Source organism: Hyla sarda, unplaced genomic scaffold, assembly GCF_029499605.1.
Source record: "Hyla sarda isolate aHylSar1 unplaced genomic scaffold, aHylSar1.hap1 scaffold_672, whole genome shotgun sequence".
In the NCBI taxonomy this organism is placed as follows: domain Eukaryota; kingdom Metazoa; phylum Chordata; class Amphibia; order Anura; family Hylidae; genus Hyla; species Hyla sarda.
Window position 1 is genome coordinate 76572 of NW_026610689.1, and position 22098 is coordinate 98669.

The window sequence follows — 22098 nt, forward strand, 5'->3', positions numbered from 1 at the left end:
TCTTAACCTCCCCCCACAGGACTCCTCTCCACCCGCCATTATGTCCTGACCCCTCTCTAACCTATCCATCCCACTGTCTGCTTTCTTTGCTTTATTATCCTCCCCCCACTCACCTAGTTTAAATACATATATATATATATATTTAAAAGAAAAAAAAATTATATATATATATATATATATATACATATAGAGAGAGAGAGAAAGAGATAGATAGATAGATAGATACACATACATACATACATACATACATACATACATACAACATACATACATACATACATATGTGTGTATTGTTGGAGTTGCAAACATGGGTGCACTTGACAAACTCAGTGCGGCTATTCCCCATTGAAAGATTGTTGCATCCAGGACCCTTAGCACTGTGATATGCTACTCAATACCACTGGCATGGCCAGGTGTAAACAACATCTGACCTTTGTTGTGTATGTAACCATGGAGATTGTGATGTCACCTAGGCCCACCAAAGAACAGCCTTGTCAGAAGCAGCACTGCCATGATCAGAAGCAGCAGCACCATAAGTTTTCAAATAAGCTGGATTTAACCAAGACAAGTGAGTCCAATAGGATGCAGGTATGTCCTCTATCCTTACAGCTTCCCGTGGCTGTTGGTTTTATACCGTTTGGGGACAGCCAAGGAGGCGTCAGCAGGCAACACAGGTAAGTGTGTGCTTGTGTGTGTGTGTGTGTGTGTTTGCTATGCAGATCCTAAACCCAGTATCAAATGCAAGTAGGAGGAGTAAGAAGGGTTCCTGCCAAAGCCAGGTTATGGATTGCATTTAAAAATGGTCCATCAGAGTGAAATGGACTCCCATCTTCCTGCTTAGCAATAATGATATGGGTTTAGGGCCTGCTGTGTGTACTGGTGGGTGACTGCCACCCAGCCAGAGTGTGTATGGGAGGCTGCCAGCCAGCCTCCCTTCCTACAAGTAGTGATGGTGCATGTGAAGGGGACAGCGTTGGTTCCTCCCCTTTCACAGTTATCACTTCTCATTCTTCCTTTTGGCTGGTATCAAATGTGGTGTCTGTTTATATCAGTTTACTATCTGATATGTCCCCTATCTGGTAGCATATATTAAGTGCACCACCAGGGTTCAGTGTTGGAAAGAAAGATTACCTGTTTATTTACTGCTGCAGCTGCTTGCTGGCTAGTCCAGTGGGCCCCTACTGCAGGCAAAAGACAATAGGTGGTGCCGCTTGTGTCTGGCCCCTGTTGGAGCGACCAGGCACAGGACTGCTGCTGCTGAATGTCCTCTTTAATTGAATAAGCTCAGCAACCAGCACACCTGTGCAGGTTGGACATGACATGATAGGTAGCTGTCTTTCAGGTAGTGGGTGCTGAATCTTGTTAATTGACATGGGGGTGTCATTGCTGTTGATTGACCATGCATTGGTACTGTGGTATTGGAATAATTAAAACAAATGTTGCCAGCCAGCCATCCATTGCAATAATGGATAGGACATCCGCTATGAGGCATTTGTTTGTACAAACTGCTGCTCACGACTAATGTTGTAATATAGTGTCTCCATCTGCTGGTGGTATTGAATAAGCAATAGTGCAATGATAGGGTCTGAAAAAGGAGTAAAATAAGAAGCAGCAGCATAGGAAAAAAGGAGGAAAGAAGGAAAACATGGAGAGAAGAAAAAAAGAAGGTAAAAAAAAGGTGAAAACATGTTTAAAAAAGTATTTCCATCTCTCTCTCTCTATATATATGTATATATATATATATATATATATATATATATATATATATATATATTTAAAAGAAAAAAAAATTATATATATATATATATATATATATATACATATAGAGAGAGAGAAAGAGATAGATAGATAGATAGATAGATATACATACATACATACATACAACATACATACATACATACATATGTGTGTATTGTTGGAGTTGCAAACATGGGTGCACTTTACAAATATATATATATATATATATTTAAAAGAAGAAAAAAATTATATATAAATATATATATATATATATATACATATAGAGAGAGAGAGAGAAATATATATATATATATAGATAGATGGATAGATAGATAGATAGATAGATAGATACACATACACACATACACACATACATACATACATATGTGTGTATTGTTGGAGTTGCAAACATGGGTGCACTTGACAAACTCAGTGCGGCTATTCCCCATTGAAAGATTGTTGCATCCAGGACCCTTAGCACTGTGATATGCTACTCAATACCACTGGCATGGCCAGGTGTAAACAACATCTGACCTTTGTTGTGTATGTAACCATGGAGATTGTGATGTCACCTAGGCCCACCAAAGAACAGCCTTGTCAGAAGCAGCACTGCCATGATCAGAAGCAGCAGCACCATAAGTTTTCAAATAAGCTGGATTTAACCAAGACAAGTGAGTCCAATAGGATGCAGGTATGTCCTCTATCCTTACAGCTTCCCGTGGCTGTTGGTTTTATACCGTTTGGGGACAGCCAAGGAGGCGTCAGCAGGCAACACAGGTAAGTGTGTGCTTGTGTGTGTGTGTGTGTGTTTCCTATGCAGATCCTAAACCCAGTATCAAATGCAAGTAGGAGGAGTAAGAAGGGATCCTGCCAAAGCCAGGTTATGGATTGCATTTAAAAATGGTCCATCAGAGTGAAATGGACTCCCATCTTCCTGCTTAGCAATAATGATATGGGTTTAGGGCCTGCTGTGTGTACTGGTGGGTGACTGCCACCCAGCCAGAGTGTGTATGGGAGGCTGCCAGCCAGCCTACCTTCCTACAAGTAGTGATGGTGCATGTGAAGGGGACAGCGTTGGTTCCTCCCCTTTCACAGTTATCACTTCTCATTCTTCCTTTTGGCTGGTATCAAATGTGGTGTCTGTTTATATCAGTTTACTATCTGATATGTCCCCTATCTGGTAGCATATATTAAGTGCACCACCAGGGTTCAGTGTTGGAAAGAAAGATTACCTGTTTATTTACTGCTGCAGCTGCTTGCTGGCTAGTCCAGTGGGCCCCTACTGCAGGCAAAAGACAATAGGTGGTGCCGCTTGTGTCTGGCCCCTGTTGGAGCGACCAGGCACAGGACTGCTGCTGCTGAATGTCCTCTTTAATTGAATAAGCTCAGCAACCAGCACACCTGTGCAGGTTGGACATGACATGATAGGTAGCTGTCTTTCAGGTAGTGGGTGCTGAATCTTGTTAATTGACATGGAGGTGTCATTGCTGTTGATTGACCATGCATTGGTACTGTGGTATTGGAATAATAAAAACAAATGTTGCCAGCCAACCATCCATTGCAATAATGGATAGGACATCAGCTATGAGGCATTTGTTTGTACAAACTGCTGCTCACAACTAATGTTGTAATATAGTGTCTCCATCTGCTGGTGGTATTGAATAAGCAATAGTGCAATGATAGGGTCTGAAAAAGAAGAAAAATAAGAAGCAGCAGCATAGGAAAAAAGGAGGAAAGAAGGAAAACATGGAGAGAAGAAAAAAAGAAGGTTAAAAAAAAAGGTGAAAACATGTTTAAAAAAGTATTTCCATCTCTCTCTCTCTCTCTCTCTCTCTCTCTCTATATATATATATATATATATATATACATATAGAAAGAGAGAAAGAGATAGATAGATAGATAGATACATACATACATACATACATACATACATACATACATACATTACATACATACATACATACATACATACATACATATGTGTGTATTGTTGGAGTTGCAAACATGGGTGCACTTGACAAACTCAGTGCGGCTATTCCCCATTGAAAGATTGTTGCATCCAGGACCCTTAGCAGTGTGATATGCTACTCAATTCCACTGGCATGGCCAGGTGTAAACAACATCTGACCTTTGTTGTGTATGTAACCATGGAGATTGTGATGTCACCTAGGCCCACCAAAGAACAGCCTTGTCAGAAGCAGTACTGCCATGAGCAGAAGCAGCAGATCCATAGGTTTTCAAATAAGCTGGATTTAACCAAGACAAGTGAGTCCAATAGGATGCAGGTATGTCCTCTATCCTTACAGCTTCCTGTGGCTGTTGGTTTTATACCGTTTGGGGACAGCCAAGGAGGCGTCAGCAGGCAACACAGGTAAGTGTGTGCTTGTGTGTGTGTGTGTGTGTGTGTGTTTCCTATGCAGATCCTAAACCCAGTATCAAATGCAAGTAGGAGGAGTAAGAAGGGTTCCTGCCAAAGCCAGGTTATGGATTGCATTTAAAAATGGTCCATCAGAGTGAAATGGACTCCCATCTTCCTGCTTAGCAATAATGATATGGGTTTAGGGCCTGCTGTGTGTACTGGTGGGTGACTGCCACCCAGCCAGAGTGTGTATGGGAGGCTGCCAGCCAGCCTACCTTCCTACAAGTAGTGATGGTGCATGTGAAGGGGACAGCGTTGGTTCCTCCCCTTTCACAGTTATCACTTCTCATTCTTCCTTTTGGCTGGTATCAAATGTGGTGTCTGTTTATATCAGTTTACTATCTGATATGTCCCCTATCTGGTAGCATATATTAAGTGCACCACCAGGGTTCAGTGTTGGAAAGAAAGATTACCTGTTTATTTACTGCTGCAGCTGCTTGCTGGCTAGTCCAGTGGGCCCCTACTGCAGGCAAAAGACAATAGGTGGTGCCGCTTGTGTCTGGCCCCTGTTGGAGCGACCAGGCACAGGACTGCTGCTGCTGAATGTCCTCTTTAATTGAATAAGCTCAGCAACCAGCACACCTGTGCAGGTTGGACATGACATGATAGGTAGCTGTCTTTCAGGTAGTGGGTGCTGAATCTTGTTAATTGACCATGCATTGGTACTGTGGTATTGGAATAATTAAAACAAATGTTGCCAGCCAGCCATCCATTGCAATAATGGATAGGACATCAGCTATGAGGCATTTGTTTGTACAAACTGCTGCTCACAACTAATGTTGTAATATAGTGTCTCCATCTGCTGGTGGTATTGAATAAGCAATAGTGCAATGATAGGGTCTGAAAAAGAAGAAAAATAAGAAGCAGCAGCATAGGAAAAAAGGAGGAAAGAAGGAAAACATGGAGAGAAGAAAAAAAGAAGGTTAAAAAAAAAGGTGAAAACATGTTTAAAAAAGTATTTCCATCTCTCTCTCTCTCTATATATGTATATATATATATATATATTTAAAAGAAAAAAATATATATATATACATATATATATATACATATAGAAAGAGAGAAAGAGATAGATAGATACATACATACATACATTACATACATTACATACATTACATACATTACATACATACATACATATGTGTGTATTGTTGGAGTTGCAAACATGGGTGCACTTGACAAACTCAGTGCGGCTATTCCCCATTGAAAGATTGTTGCATCCAGGACCCTTAGCAGTGTGATATGCTACTCAATACCACTGGCATGGCCAGGTGTAAACAACATCTGACCTTTGTTGTGTATGTAACCATGGAGATTGTGATGTCACCAAGGCCCACCAAAGAACAGCCTTGTCAGAAGCAGCACTGCCATGAGCAGAAGCAGCAGATCCATAGGTTTTCAAATAAGCTGGATTTAACCAAGACAAGTGAGTCCAATAGGATGCAGGTATGTCCTCTATCCTTACAGCTTCCCGTGGCTGTTGGTTTTATACCGTTTGGGGACAGCCAAGGAGGCGTCAGCAGGCAACACAGGTAAGTGTGTGCTTGTGTGTGTGTGTGTGTGTGTGTGTTTCCTATGCAGATCCTAAACCCAGTATCAAATGCAAGTAGGAGGAGTAAGAAGGGTTCCTGCCAAAGCCAGGTTATGGATTGCATTTAAAAATGGTCCATCAGAGTGAAATGGACTCCCATCTTCCTGCTTAGCAATAATGATATGGGTTTAGGGTCTGCTGTGTGTACTGGTGGGTGACTGCCACCCAGCCAGAGTGTGTATGGGAGGCTGCCAGCCAGCCTCCCTTCCTACAAGTAGTGATGGTGCATGTGAAGGGGACAGCGTTGGTTCCTCCCCTTTCACAGTTATCACTTCTCATTCTTCCTTTTGGCTGGTATCAAATGTGGTGTCTGTTTATATCAGTTTAATATCTGATATGTCCCCTATCTGGTAGCATATATTAAGTGCACCACCAGGGTTCAGTGTTGGAAAGAAAGATTACCTGTTTATTTGCTGCAGCTGCTTGCTGGCTAGTCCAGTGGGCCCCTACTGCAGGCAAAAGACAATAGGTGGTGCCGCTTGTGTCTGGCCCCTGTTGGAGCGACCAGGCACAGGACTGCTGCTGCTGAATGTCCTCTTTAATTGAATAAGCTCAGCAACCAGCACACCTGTGCAGGTTGGACATGACATGATAGGTAGCTGTCTTTCAGGTAGTGGGTGCTGAATCTTGTTAATTGACCATGCATTGGTACTGTGGTATTGGAATAATTAAAACAAATGTTGCCAGCCAGCCATCCATTGCAATAATGGATAGGACATCAGCTATGAGGCATTTGTTTGTACAAACTGCTGCTCACAACTAATGTTGTAATATAGTGTCTCCATCTGCTGGTGGTATTGAATAAGCAATAGTGCAATGATAGGGTCTGAAAAAGAAGAAAAATAAGAAGCAGCAGCATAGGAAAAAAGGAGGAAAGAAGGAAAACATGGAGAGAAGAAAAAAAGAAGGTAAAAAAAAGGTGAAAACATGTTTAAAAAAGTATTTCCATCTCTCTCTCTATATATATTTATATATATATATATATATATATATATATATTTAAAAGAAAAAAAAATTATATATATATATATATATACATATAGAGAGAGAGAAAGAGATAGATAGATAGATAGATAGATACACATACATACATACATACATACATACATACATACATACAACATACATACATATATATGTGTGTATTGTTGGAGTTGCAAACATGGGTGCACTTGACAAACTCAGTGCGGCTATTCCCCATTGAAAGATTGTTGCATCCAGGACCCTTAGCACTGTGATATGCTACTCAATACCACTGGCATGGCCAGGTGTAAACAACATCTGACCTTTGTTGTGTATGTAACCATGGAGATTGTGATGTCACCTAGGCCCACCAAAGAACAGCCTTGTCAGAAGCAGCACTGCCATGATCAGAAGCAGCAGCACCATAAGTTTTCAAATAAGCTGGATTTAACCAAGACAAGTGAGTCCAATAGGATGCAGGTATGTCCTCTATCCTTACAGCTTCCCGTGGCTGTTGGTTTTATACCGTTTGGGGACAGCCAAGGAGGCGTCAGCAGACAACACAGGTAAGTGTGTGCTTGTGTGTGTGTGTGTGTGTGTGTGTGTGTGTTTCCTATGCAGATCCTAAACCCAGTATCAAATGCAAGTAGGAGGAGTAAGAAGGGTTCCTGCCAAAGCCAGGTTATGGATTGCATTTAAAAATGGTCCATCAGAGTGAAATGGACTCCCATCTTCCTGCTTAGCAATAATGATATGGGTTTAGGGCCTGCTGTGTGTACTGGTGGGTGACTGCCACCCAGCCAGAGTGTGTATGGGAGGCTGCCAGCCAGCCAGCCTACCTTCCTACAAGTAGTGATGGTGCATGTGAAGGGGACAGCGTTGGTTCCTCCCCTTTCACAGTTATCACTTCTCATTCTTCCTTTTGGCTGGTATCAAATGTGGTGTCTGTTTATATCAGTTTAATATCTGATATGTCCCCTATCTGGTAGCATATATTAAGTGCACCACCAGGGTTCAGTGTTGGAAAGAAAGATTACCTGTTTATTTACTGCTGCAGCTGCTTGCTGGCTAGTCCAGTGGGCCCTTACTGCAGGCAAAAGACAATAGGTGGTGCCGCTTGTGTCTGGCCCCTGTTGGAGCGACCAGGCACAGGACTGCTGCTGCTGAATGTCCTCTTTAATTGAATAAGCTCAGCAACCAGCACACCTGTGCAGGTTGGACATGACATGATAGGTAGCTGTCTTTCAGGTAGTGGGTGCTGAATCTTGTTAATTGACATGGGGGTGTCATTGCTGTTGATTGACCATGCATTGGTACTGTGGTATTGGAATAATAAAAACAAATGTTGCCAGCCAACCATCCATTGCAATAATGGATAGGACATCAGCTATGAGGCATTTGTTTGTACAAACTGCTGCTCACAACTAATGTTGTAATATAGTGTCTCCATCTGCTGGTGGTATTGAATAAGCAATAGTGCAATGATAGGGTCTGAAAAAGAAGAAAAATAAGAAGCAGCAGCATAGGAAAAAAGGAGGAAAGAAGGAAAACATGGAGAGAAGAAAAAAAGAAGGTTAAAAAAAAAGGTGAAAACATGTTTAAAAAAGTATTTCCATCTCTCTCTCTCTCTCTCTCTCTCTCTCTCTCTCTCTCTCTCTCTGTATATATATATATATATATATATATATATACATATAGAAAGAGAGAAAGAGATAGATAGATAGATAGATAGATAGATAGATACATACATACATACATACATACATACATATGTGTGTATTGTTGGAGTTGCAAACATGGGTGCACTTGACAAACTCAGTGCGGCTATTCCCCATTGAAAGATTGTTGCATCCAGGACCCTTAGCACTGTGATATGCTACTCAATACCACTGGCATGGCCAGGTGTAAACAACATCTGACCTTTGTTGTGTATGTAACCATGGAGATTGTGATGTCACCTAGGCCCACCAAAGAACAGCCTTGTCAGAAGCAGCACTGCCATGAGCAGAAGCAGCAGATCCATAGGTTTTCAAATAAGCTGGATTTAACCAAGACAAGTGAGTCCAATAGGATGCAGGTATGTCCTCTATCCTTACAGCTTCCCGTGGCTGTTGGTTTTATACCGTTTGGGGACAGCCAAGGAGGCGTCAGCAGGCAACACAGGTAAGTGTGTGCTTGTGTGTGTGTGTGTGTTTCCTATGCAGATCCTAAACCCAGTATCAAATGCAAGTAGGAGGAGTAAGAAGGGTTCCTGCCAAATCCAGGTTATGGATTGCATTTAAAAATGGTCCATCAGAGTGAAATGGACTCCCATCTTCCTGCTTAGCAATAATGATATGGGTTTAGGGTCTGCTGTGTGTACTGGTGGGTGACTGCCACCCAGCCAGAGTGTGTATGGGAGGCTGCCAGCCAGCCTCCCTTCCTACAAGTAGTGATGGTGCATGTGAAGGGGACAGCGTTGGTTCCTCCCCTTTCACAGTTATCACTTCTCATTCTTCCTTTTGGCTGGTATCAAATGTGGTGTCTGTTTATATCAGTTTAATATCTGATATGTCCCCTATCTGGTAGCATATATTAAGTGCACCACCAGGGTTCAGTGTTGGAAAGAAAGATTACCTGTTTATTTGCTGCAGCTGCTTGCTGGCTAGTCCAGTGGGCCCCTACTGCAGGCAAAAGACAATAGGTGGTGCCGCTTGTGTCTGGCCCCTGTTGGAGCGACCAGGCACAGGACTGCTGCTGCTGAATGTCCTCTTTAATTGAATAAGCTCAGCAACCAGCACACCTGTGCAGGTTGGACATGACATGATAGGTAGCTGTCTTTCAGGTAGTGGGTGCTGAATCTTGTTAATTGACCATGCATTGGTACTGTGGTATTGGAATAATTAAAACAAATGTTGCCAGCCAGCCATCCATTGCAATAATGGATAGGACATCAGCTATGAGGTATTTGTTTGTACAAACTGCTGCTCACAACTAATGTTGTAATATAGTGTCTCCATCTGCTGGTGGTATTGAATAAGCAATAGTGCAATGATAGGGTCTGAAAAAGAAGAAAAATAAGAAGCAGCAGCATAGGAAAAAAGGAGGAAAGAAGGAAAACATAGAGAGAAGAAAAAAAGAAGGTAAAAAAAAGGTGAAAACATGTTTAAAAAAGTATTTCCATCTCTCTCTCTATATATATGTATATATATATATATATATATATATTTAAAAGAAAAAAAAATTATATATATATATATATATATATATATATATATATATATATATATATACATATAGAGAGAGAGAAAGAGATAGATAGATAGATAGATACACATACATACATACATACATACATACATACATACATACATACAACATACATACATATATATGTGTGTATTGTTGGAGTTGCAAACATGGGTGCACTTGACAAACTCAGTGCGGCTATTCCCCATTGAAAGATTGTTGCATCCAGGACCCTTAGCACTGTGATATGCTACTCAATACCACTGGCATGGCCAGGTGTAAACAACATCTGACCTTTGTTGTGTATGTAACCATGGAGATTGTGATGTCACCTAGGCCCACCAAAGAACAGCCTTGTCAGAAGCAGCACTGCCATGATCAGAAGCAGCAGCACCATAAGTTTTCAAATAAGCTGGATTTAACCAAGACAAGTGAGTCCAATAGGATGCAGGTATGTCCTCTATCCTTACAGCTTCCCGTGGCTGTTGGTTTTATACCGTTTGGGGACAGCCAAGGAGGCGTCAGCAGGCAACACAGGTAAGTGTGTGCTTGTGTGTGTGTGTGTGTGTGTGTGTTTCCTATGCAGATCCTAAACCCAGTATCAAATGCAAGTAGGAGGAGTAAGAAGGGTTCCTGCCAAAGCCAGGTTATGGATTGCATTTAAAAATGGTCCATCAGAGTGAAATGGACTCCCATCTTCCTGCTTAGCAATAATGATATGGGTTTAGGGCCTGCTGTGTGTACTGGTGGGTGACTGCCACCCAGCCAGAGTGTGTATGGGAGGCTGCCAGCCAGCCTACCTTCCTACAAGTAGTGATGGTGCATGTGAAGGGGACAGCGTTGGTTCCTCCCCTTTCACAGTTATCACTTCTCATTCTTCCTTTTGGCTGGTATCAAATGTGGTGTCTGTTTATATCAGTTTACTATCTGATATGTCCCCTATCTGGTAGCATATATTAAGTGCACCACCAGGGTTCAGTGTTGGAAAGAAAGATTACCTGTTTATTTACTGCTGCAGCTGCTTGCTGGCTAGTCCAGTGGGCCCCTACTGCAGGCAAAAGACAATAGGTGGTGCCGCTTGTGTCTGGCCCCTGTTGCAGCGACCAGGCACAGGACTGCTGCTGCTGAATGTCCTCTTTAATTGAATAAGCTCAGCAACCAGCACACCTGTGCAGGTTGGACATGAGATGATAGGTAGCTGTCTTTCAGGTAGTGGGTGCTGAATCTTGTTAATTGACATGGGGGTGTCATTGCTGTTGATTGACCATGCATTGGTACTGTGGTATTGGAATAATAAAAACAAATGTTGCCAGCCAACCATCCATTGCAATAATGGATAGGACATCAGCTATGAGGCATTTGTTTGTACAAACTGCTGCTCACAACTAATGTTGTAATATAGTGTCTCCATCTGCTGGTGGTATTGAATAAGCAATAGTGCAATGATAGGGTCTGAAAAAGAAGAAAAATAAGAAGCAGCAGCATAGGAAAAAAGGAGGAAAGAAGGAAAACATGGAGAGAAGAAAAAAAGAAGGTTAAAAAAAAAGGTGAAAACATGTTTAAAAAAGTATTTCCATCTCTCTCTCTCTCTATATATGTATATATATATATATATATATATATATATATTTAAAAGAAAAAAAAAAAAAAATATATATATATATATATATATATATACATATAGAAAGAGAGAAAGAGATAGATAGATAGATACATACATACATACATACATTACATACATTACATACATACATTACATACATACATACATACATATGTGTGTATTGTTGGAGTTGCAAACATGGGTGCACTTGACAAACTCAGTGCGGCTATTCCCCATTGAAAGATTGTTGCATCCAGGACCCTTAGCACTGTGATATGCTACTCAATACCACTGGCATGGCCAGGTGTAAACAACATCTGACCTTTGTTGTGTATGTAACCATGGAGATTGTGATGTCACCTAGGCCCACCAAAGAACAGCCTTGTCAGAAGCAGCACTGCCATGAGCAGAAGCAGCAGATCCATAGGTTTTCAAATAAGCTGGATTTAACCAAGACAAGTGAGTCCAATAGGATGCAGGTATGTCCTCTATCCTTACAGCTTCCCGTGGCTGTTGGTTTTATACCGTTTGGGGACAGCCAAGGAGGCGTCAGCAGGCAACACAGGTAAGTGTGTGCTTGTGTGTGTGTGTGTGTGTGTGTGTGTGTGTGTTTCCTATGCAGATCCTAAACCCAGTATCAAATGCAAGTAGGAGGAGTAAGAAGGGTTCCTGCCAAAGCCAGGTTATGGATTGCATTTAAAAATGGTCCATCAGAGTGAAATGGACTCCCATCTTCCTGCTTAGCAATAATGATATGGGTTTAGGGCCTGCTGTGTGTACTGGTGGGTGACTGCCACCCAGCCAGAGTGTGTATGGGAGGCTGCCAGCCAGCCTACCTTCCTACAAGTAGTGATGGTGCATGTGAAGGGGACAGCGTTGGTTCCTCCCCTTTCACAGTTATCACTTCTCATTCTTCCTTTTGGCTGGTATCAAATGTGGTGTCTGTTTATGTCAGTTTAATATCTGATATGTCCCCTATATGGTAGCATATATTAAATGCACCACCAGGGTTCAGTGTTGGAAAGAAAGATTACCTGTTTATTTGCTGCAGCTGCTTGCTGGCTAGTCCAGTGGGCCCCTACTGCAGGCAAAAGACAATAGGTGGTGCCGCTTGTGTCTGGCCCCTGTTGGAGCGACCAGGCACAGGACTGCTGCTGCTGAATGTCCTCTTTAATTGAATAAGCTCAGCAACCAGCACACCTGTGCAGGTTGGACATGACATGATAGGTAGCTGTCTTTCAGGTAGTGGGTGCTGAATCTTGTTAATTGACATGGGGGTGTCATTGCTGTTGATTGACCATGCATTGGTACTGTGGTATTGGAATAATTAAAACAAATGTTGCCAGCCAGCCATCCATTGCAATAATGGATAGGACATCAGCTATGAGGCATTTGTTTGTACAAACTGCTGCTCACGACTAATGTTGTAATATAGTGTCTCCATCTGCTGGTGGTATTGAATAAGCAATAGTGCAATGATAGGGTCTGAAAAAGGAGTAAAATAAGAAGCAGCAGCATAGGAAAAAAGGAGGAAAGAAGGAAAACATGGAGAGAAGAAAAAAAGAAGGTAAAAAAAGGTGAAAACATGTTTAAAAAAGTATTTCCATCTCTCTCTCTCTATATATATGTATATATATATATATATATATATATATTTAAAAGAAAAAAAAATTATATATATATATATATATATATATATATATACATATAGAGAGAGAGAAAGAGATAGATAGATAGATAGATAGATACACATACATACATACATACATACAACATACATACATACATACATATGTGTGTATTGTTGGAGTTGCAAACATGGGTGCTCTTGACAAACTCAGTGCGGCTATTCCCCATTGAAAGATTGTTGCATCCAGGACCCTTAGCACTGTGATATGCTACTCAATACCACTGGCATGGCCAGGTGTAAACAACATCTGACCTTTGTTGTGTATGTAACCATGGAGATTGTGATGTCACCTAGGCCCACCAAAGAACAGCCTTGTCAGAAGCAGCACTGCCATGATCAGAAGCAGCAGCACCATAAGTTTTCAAATAAGCTGGATTTAACCAAGACAAGTGAGTCCAATAGGATGCAGGTATGTCCTGTATCCTTACAGCTTCCCGTGGCTGTTGGTTTTATACCGTTTGGGGACAGCCAAGGAGGCGTCAGCAGGCAACACAGGTAAGTGTGTGCTTGTGTGTGTGTGTGTGTGTGTGTGTGTGTGTGTGTTTCCTATGCAGATCCTAAACCCAGTATCAAATGCAAGTAGGAGGAGTAAGAAGGGTTCCTGCCAAAGCCAGGTTATGGATTGCATTTAAAAATGGTCCATCAGAGTGAAATGGACTCCCATCTTCCTGCTTAGCAATAATGATATGGGTTTAGGGCCTGCTGTGTGTACTGGTGGGTGACTGCCACCCAGCCAGAGTGTGTATGGGAGGCTGCCAGCCAGCCTACCTTCCTACAAGTAGTGATGGTGCATGTGAAGGGGACAGCGTTGGTTCCTCCCCTTTCACAGTTATCACTTCTCATTCTTCCTTTTGGCTGGTATCAAATGTGGTGTCTGTTTATATCAGTTTACTATCTGATATGTCCCCTATCTGGTAGCATATATTAAGTGCACCACCAGGGTTCAGTGTTGGAAAGAAAGATTACCTGTTTATTTACTGCTGCAGCTGCTTGCTGGCAAGTCCAGTGGGCCCCTACTGCAGGCAAAAGACAATAGGTGGTGCCGCTTGTGTCTGGCCCCTGTTGCAGCGACCAGGCACAGGACTGCTGCTGCTGAATGTCCTCTTTAATTGAATAAGCTCAGCAACCAGCACACCTGTGCAGGTTGGACATGACATGATAGGTAGCTGTCTTTCAGGTAGTGGGTGCTGAATCTTGTTAATTGACATGGGGGTGTCATTGCTGTTGATTGACCATGCATTGGTACTGTGGTATTGGAATAATAAAAACAAATGTTGCCAGCCAACCATCCATTGCAATAATGGATAGGACATCAGCTATGAGGCATTTGTTTGTACAAACTGCTGCTCACAACTAATGTTGTAATATAGTGTCTCCATCTGCTGGTGGTATTGAATAAGCAATAGTGCAATGATAGGGTCTGAAAAAGAAGAAAAATAAGAAGCAGCAGCATAGGAAAATAGGAGGAAAGAAGGAAAACATGGAGAGAAGAAAAAAAGGTTAAAAAAAAAGGTGAAAACATGTTTAAAAAAGTATTTCCATCTCTCTCTCTCTCTATATATGTGTATATATATATATATATATATATATATATATTTAAAAGAAAAAAAAATTATATATATATATATATATATATACATATAGAAAGAGAGAAAGAGATAGATAGATAGATAGATACATACATACATTACATACATTACATACATACATTACATACATACATACATATGTGTGTATTGTTGGAGTTGCAAACATGGGTGCACTTGACAAACTCAGTGCTGCTATTCCCCATTGAAAGATTGTTGCATCCAGGACCCTTAGCAGTGTGATATGCTACTCAATACCACTGGCATGGCCAGGTGTAAACAACATCTGACCTTTGTTGTGTATGTAACCATGGAGATTGTGATGTCACCTAGGCCCACCAAAGAACAGCCTTGTCAGAAGCAGCACTGCCATGAGCAGAAGCAGCAGATCCATAGGTTTTCAAATAAGCTGGATTTAACCAAGACAAGTGAGTCCAATAGGATGCAGGTATGTCCTCTATCCTTACAGCTTCCCGTGGCTGTTGGTTTTATACCGTTTGGGGACAGCCAAGGAGGCGTCAGCAGGCAACACAGGTAAGTGTGTGCTTGTGTGTGTGTGTGTGTGTGTGTTTCCTATGCAGATCCTAAACCCAGTATCAAATGCAAGTAGGAGGAGTAAGAAGGGTTCCTGCCAAAGCCAGGTTATGGATTGCATTTAAAAATGGTCCATCAGAGTGAAATGGACTCCCATCTTCCTGCTTAGCAATAATGATATGGGTTTAGGGTCTGCTGTGTGTACTGGTGGGTGACTGCCACCCAGCCAGAGTGTGTATGGGAGGCTGCCAGCCAGCCTCCCTTCCTACAAGTAGTGATGGTGCATGTGAAGGGGACAGCGTTGGTTCCTCCCCTTTCACAGTTATCACTTCTCATTCTTCCTTTTGGCTGGTATCAAATGTGGTGTCTGTTTATATCAGTTTAATATCTGATATGCCCCCTATCTGGTAGCATATATTAAGTGCACCACCAGGGTTCAGTGTTGGAAAGAAAGATTACCTGTTTATTTGCTGCAGCTGCTTGCTGGCTAGTCCAGTGGGCCCCTACTGCAGGCAAAAGACAATAGGTGGTGCCGCTTGTGTCTGGCCCCTGTTGGAGCGACCAGGCACAGGACTGCTGCTGCTGAATGTCCTCTTTAATTGAATAAGCTCAGCAACCAGCACATCTGTGCAGGTTGGACATGACATGATAGGTAGCTGTCTTTCAGGTAGTGGGTGCTGAATCTTGTTAATTGACCATGCATTGGTACTGTGGTATTGGAATAATTAAAACAAATGTTGCCAGCCAGCCATCCATTGCAATAATGGATAGGACATCAGCTATGAGGCATTTGTTTGTACAAACTGCTGCTCACAACTAATGTTGTAATATAGTGTCTCCATCTGCTGGTGGTATTGAATAAGCAATAGTGCAATGATAGGGTCTGAAAAAGAAGAAAAATAAGAAGCAGCAGCATAGGAAAAAAGGAGGAAAGAAGGAAAACATGGAGAGAAGAAAAAAAGAAGGTAAAAAAAAGGTGAAAACATGTTTAAAAAAGTATTTCCATCTCTCTCGCTCTATATATGTATATATATATATATATATATATATATATATATATTTAAAAGAAAAAAAAATTATATATATATATATATATATATATATATATATATATATACATATAGAGAGAGAGAAAGAGATAGATAGATAGATAGATAGATAGATAAATAGATACACATACACACATACATACATACATACATACAACATACATACATATATATGTGTGTATTGTTGGAGTTGCAAACATGGGTGCACTTGACAAACTCAGTGCGGCTATTCCCCATTGAAAGATTGTTGCATCCAGGACCCTTAGCACTGTGATATGCTACTCAATACCACTGGCATGGCCAGGTGTAAACAACATCTGACCTTTGTTGTGTATGTAACCATGGAGATTGTGATGTCACCTAGGCCCACCAAAGAACAGCCTTGTCAGAAGCAGCACTGCCATGAGCAGAAGCAGCAGATCCATAGGTTTTCAAATAAGCTGGATTTAACCAAGACAAGTGAGTCCAATAGGATGCAGGTATGTCCTCTATCCTTACAGCTTCCCGTGGCTGTTGGTTTTATACCGTTTGGGGACAGCCAAGGAGGCGTCAGCAGACAACACAGGTAAGTGTGTGCTTGTGTGTGTGTGTGTGTTTCCTATGCAGATCCTAAACCCAGTATCAAATGCAAGTAGGAGGAGTAAGAAGGGTTCCTGCCAAAGCCAGGTTATGGATTGCATTTAAAAATGGTCCATCAGAGTGAAATGGACTCCCATCTTCCTGCTTAGCAATAATGATATGGGTTTAGGGCCTGCTGTGTGTACTGGTGGGTGACTGCCACCCAGCCAGAGTGTGTATGGGAGGCTGCCAGCCAGCCTACCTTCCTACAAGTAATGATGGTGCATGTGAAGGGGACAGCGTTGGTTCCTCCCCTTTCACAGTTATCACTTCTCATTCTTCCTTTTGGCTGGTATCAAATGTGGTGTCTGTTTATATCAGTTTAATATCTGATATGTCCCCTATATGGTAGCATATATTAAATGCACCACCAGGGTTCAGTGTTGGAAAGAAAGATTACCTGTTTATTTGCTGCAGCTGCTTGCTGGCTAGTCCAGTGGGCCCCTACTGCAGGCAAAAGACAATAGGTGGTGCCGCTTGTGTCTGGCCCCTGTTGGAGCGACCAGGCACAGGACTGCTGCTGCTGAATGTCCTCTTTAATTGAATAAGCTCAGCAACCAGCACACCTGTGCAGGTTGGACATGACATGATAGGTAGCTGTCTTTCAGGTAGTGGGTGCTGAATCTTGTTAATTGACATGGGGGTGTCATTGCTGTTGATTGACCATGCATTGGTACTGTGGTATTGGAATAATTAAAACAAATGTTGCCAGCCAGCCATCCATTGCAATAATGGATAGGACATCAGCTATGAGGCATTTGTTTGTACAAACTGCTGCTCACGACTAATGTTGTAATATAGTGTCTCCATCTGCTGGTGGTATTGAATAAGCAATAGTGCAATGATAGGGTCTGAAAAAGGAGTAAAATAAGAAGCAGCAGCATAGGAAAAAAGGAGGAAAGAAGGAAAACATGGAGAGAAGAAAAAAAGAAGGTAAAAAAAAGGTGAAAACATGTTTAAAAAAGTATTTCCATCTCTCTCTCTCTCTATATATGTATATATATATATATATATATATATATATTTAAAAGAAAAAAAAATTATATATATATATATATATATATATATATACATATAGAGAGAGAGAAAGAGATAGATAGATAGATAGATAGATAGATACACATACATACATACATACATACAACATACATACATACATACATATGTGTGTATTGTTGGAGTTGCAAACATGGGTGCTCTTGACAAACTCAGTGCGGCTATTCCCCATTGAAAGATTGTTGCATCCAGGACCCTTAGCACTGTGATATGCTACTCAATACCACTGGCATGGCCAGGTGTAAACAACATCTGACCTTTGTTGTGTATGTAACCATGGAGATTGTGATGTCACCTAGGCCCACCAAAGAACAGCCTTGTCAGAAGCAGCACTGCCATGATCAGAAGCAGCAGCACCATAAGTTTTCAAATAAGCTGGATTTAACCAAGACAAGTGAGTTCAATAGGATGCAGGTATGTCCTGTATCCTTACAGCTTCCCGTGGCTGTTGGTTTTATACCGTTTGGGGACAGCCAAGGAGGCGTCAGCAGGCAACACAGGTAAGTGTGTGCTTGTGTGTGTGTGTGTGTGTGTGTGTGTGTGTTTCCTATGCAGATCCTAAACCCAGTATCAAATGCAAGTAGGAGGAGTAAGAAGGGTTCCTGCCAAAGCCAGGTTATGGATTGCATTTAAAAATGGTCCATCAGAGTGAAATGGACTCCCATCTTCCTGCTTAGCAATAATGATATGGGTTTAGGGCCTGCTGTGTGTACTGGTGGGTGACTGCCACCCAGCCAGAGTGTGTATGGGAGGCTGCCAGCCAGCCTACCTTCCTACAAGTAGTGATGGTGCATGTGAAGGGGACAGCGTTGGTTCCTCCCCTTTCACAGTTATCACTTCTCATTCTTCCTTTTGGCTGGTATCAAATGTGGTGTCTGTTTATATCAGTTTACTATCTGATATGTCCCCTATCTGGTTGCATATATTAAGTGCACCACCAGGGTTCAGTGTTGGAAAGAAAGATTACCTGTTTATTTACTGCTGCAGCTGCTTGCTGGCTAGTCCAGTGGGCCCCTACTGCAGGCAAAAGACAATAGGTGGTGCCGCTTGTGTCTGGCCCCTGTTGCAGCGACCAGGCACAGGACTGCTGCTGCTGAATGTCCTCTTTAATTGAATAAGCTCAGCAACCAGCACACCTGTGCAGGTTGGACATGACATGATAGGTAGCTGTCTTTCAGGTAGTGGGTGCTGAATCTTGTTAATTGACATGGGGGTGTCATTGCTGTTGATTGACCATGCATTGGTACTGTGGTATTGGAATAATAAAAACAAATGTTGCCAGCCAACCATCCATTGCAATAATGGATAGGACATCAGCTATGAGGCATTTGTTTGTACAAACTGCTGCTCACAACTAATGTTGTAATATAGTGTCTCCATCTGCTGGTGGTATTGAATAAGCAATAGTGCAATGATAGGGTCTGAAAAAGAAGAAAAATAAGAAGCAGCAGCATAGGAAAATAGGAGGAAAGAAGGAAAACATGGAGAGAAGAAAAAAAGAAGGTTAAAAAAAAAGGTGAAAACATGTTTAAAAAAGTATTTCCATCTCTCTCTCTCTATATATGTGTATATATATATATATATATATATATATATATATTTGAAAGAAAAAAATTATATATATATATATATATATATATACATATAGAAAGAGAGAAAGAGATAGATAGATAGATACATACATACATACATACATTACATACATTACATACATACATTACATACATACATACATATGTGTGTATTGTTGGAGTTGCAAACATGGGTGCACTTGACAAACTCAGTGCTGCTATTCCCCATTGAAAGATTGTTGCATCCAGGACCCTTAGCAGTGTGATATGCTACTCAATACCACTGGCATGGCCAGGTGTAAACAACATCTGACCTTTGTTGTGTATGTAACCATGGAGATTGTGATGTCACCTAGGCCCACCAAAGAACAGCCTTGTCAGAAGCAGCACTGCCATGAGCAGAAGCAGCAGATCCATAGGTTTTCAAATAAGCTGGATTTAACCAAGACAAGTGAGTCCAATAGGATGCAGGTATGTCCTCTATCCTTACAGCTTCCCGTGGCTGTTGGTTTTATACCGTTTGGGGACAGCCAAGGAGGCGTCAGCAGGCAACACAGGTAAGTGTGTGCTTGTGTGTGTGTGTGTGTGTGTGTGTGTTTCCTATGCAGATCCTAAACCCAGTATCAAATGCAAGTAGGAGGAGTAAGAAGGGTTCCTGCCAAAGCCAGGTTATGGATTGCATTTAAAAATGGTCCATCAGAGTGAAATGGACTCCCATCTTCCTGCTTAGCAATAATGATATGGGTTTAGGGTCTGCTGTGTGTACTGGTGGGTGACTGCCACCCAGCCAGAGTGTGTATGGGAGGCTGCCAGCCAGCCTCCCTTCCTACAAGTAGTGATGGTGCATGTGAAGGGGACAGCGTTGGTTCCTCCCCTTTCACAGTTATCACTTCTCATTCTTCCTTTTGGCTGGTATCAAATGTGGTGTCTGTTTATATCAGTTTAATATCTGATATGCCCCCTATCTGGTAGCATATATTAAGTGCACCACCAGGGTTCAGTGTTGGAAAGAAAGATTACCTGTTTATTTGCTGCAGCTGCTTGCTGGCTAGTCCAGTGGGCCCCTACTGCAGGCAAAAGACAATAGGTGGTGCCGCTTGTGTCTGGCCCCTGTTGGAGCGACCAGGCACAGGACTGCTGCTGCTGAATGTCCTCTTTAATTGAATAAGCTCAGCAACCAGCACACCTGTGCAGGTTGGACATGACATGATAGGTAGCTGTCTTTCAGGTAGTGGGTGCTGAATCTTGTTAATTGACCATGCATTGGTACTGTGGTATTGGAATAATTAAAACAAATGTTGCCAGCCAGCCATCCATTGCAATAATGGATAGGACATCAGCTATGAGGCATTTGTTTGTACAAACTGCTGCTCACAACTAATGTTGTAATATAGTGTCTCCATCTGCTGGTGGTATTGAATAAGCAATAGTGCAATGATAGGGTCTGAAAAAGAAGAAAAATAAGAAGCAGCAGCATAGGAAAAAAGGAGGAAAGAAGGAAAACATGGAGAGAAGAAAAAAAGAAGGTAAAAAAAAGGTGAAAACATGTTTAAAAAAGTATTTCCATCTCTCTCGCTCTATATATGTATATATATATATATATATATATATATATATATATTTAAAAGAAAAAAAAATTATATATATATATATATATATATATATATACATATAGAGAGAGAGAAAGAGATAGATAGATAGATAGATAGATAGATAAATAGATACACATACATACATACATACATACATACATACATACAACATACATACATATATATGTGTGTATTGTTGGAGTTGCAAACATGGGTGCACTTGACAAACTCAGTGCGGCTATTCCCCATTGAAAGATTGTTGCATCCAGGACCCTTAGCACTGTGATATGCTACTCAATACCACTGGCATGGCCAGGTGTAAACAACATCTGACCTTTGTTGTGTATGTAACCATGGAGATTGTGATGTCACCTAGGCCCACCAAAGAACAGCCTTGTCAGAAGCAGCACTGCCATGATCAGAAGCAGCAGCACCATAAGTTTTCAAATAAGCTGGATTTAACCAAGACAAGTGAGTCCAATAGGATGCAGGTATGTCCTCTATCCTTACAGCTTCCCGTGGCTGTTGGTTTTATACCGTTTGGGGACAGCCAAGGAGGCGTCAGCAGACAACACAGGTAAGTGTGTGCTTGTGTGTGTGTGTGTGTTTCCTATGCAGATCCTAAACCCAGTATCAAATGCAAGTAGGAGGAGTAAGAAGGGTTCCTGCCAAAGCCAGGTTATGGATTGCATTTAAAAATGGTCCATCAGAGTGAAATGGACTCCCATCTTCCTGCTTAGCAATAATGATATGGGTTTAGGGCCTGCTGTGTGTACTGGTGGGTGACTGCCACCCAGCCAGAGTGTGTATGGGAGGCTGCCAGCCAGCCTACCTTCCTACAAGTAGTGATGGTGCATGTGAAGG

The 22098-nt window shown here is 41.7% G+C and overlaps 3 pseudogenes; all 3 read left to right on the top strand.

Moving 5' to 3' along the window:
* Positions 1-15677: 15677 nt before the first annotated feature.
* Positions 15678-15780, top strand: LOC130343153 (U2 spliceosomal RNA; annotated as a pseudogene).
* Positions 15781-17285: 1505 nt separating this feature from the next.
* LOC130343171 (U2 spliceosomal RNA) lies at positions 17286-17388 on the top strand (annotated as a pseudogene).
* Positions 17389-20532: 3144 nt separating this feature from the next.
* On the top strand, positions 20533-20635 carry LOC130343165 (U2 spliceosomal RNA; annotated as a pseudogene).
* The last annotated feature ends 1463 nt before the right edge of the window (positions 20636-22098 follow it).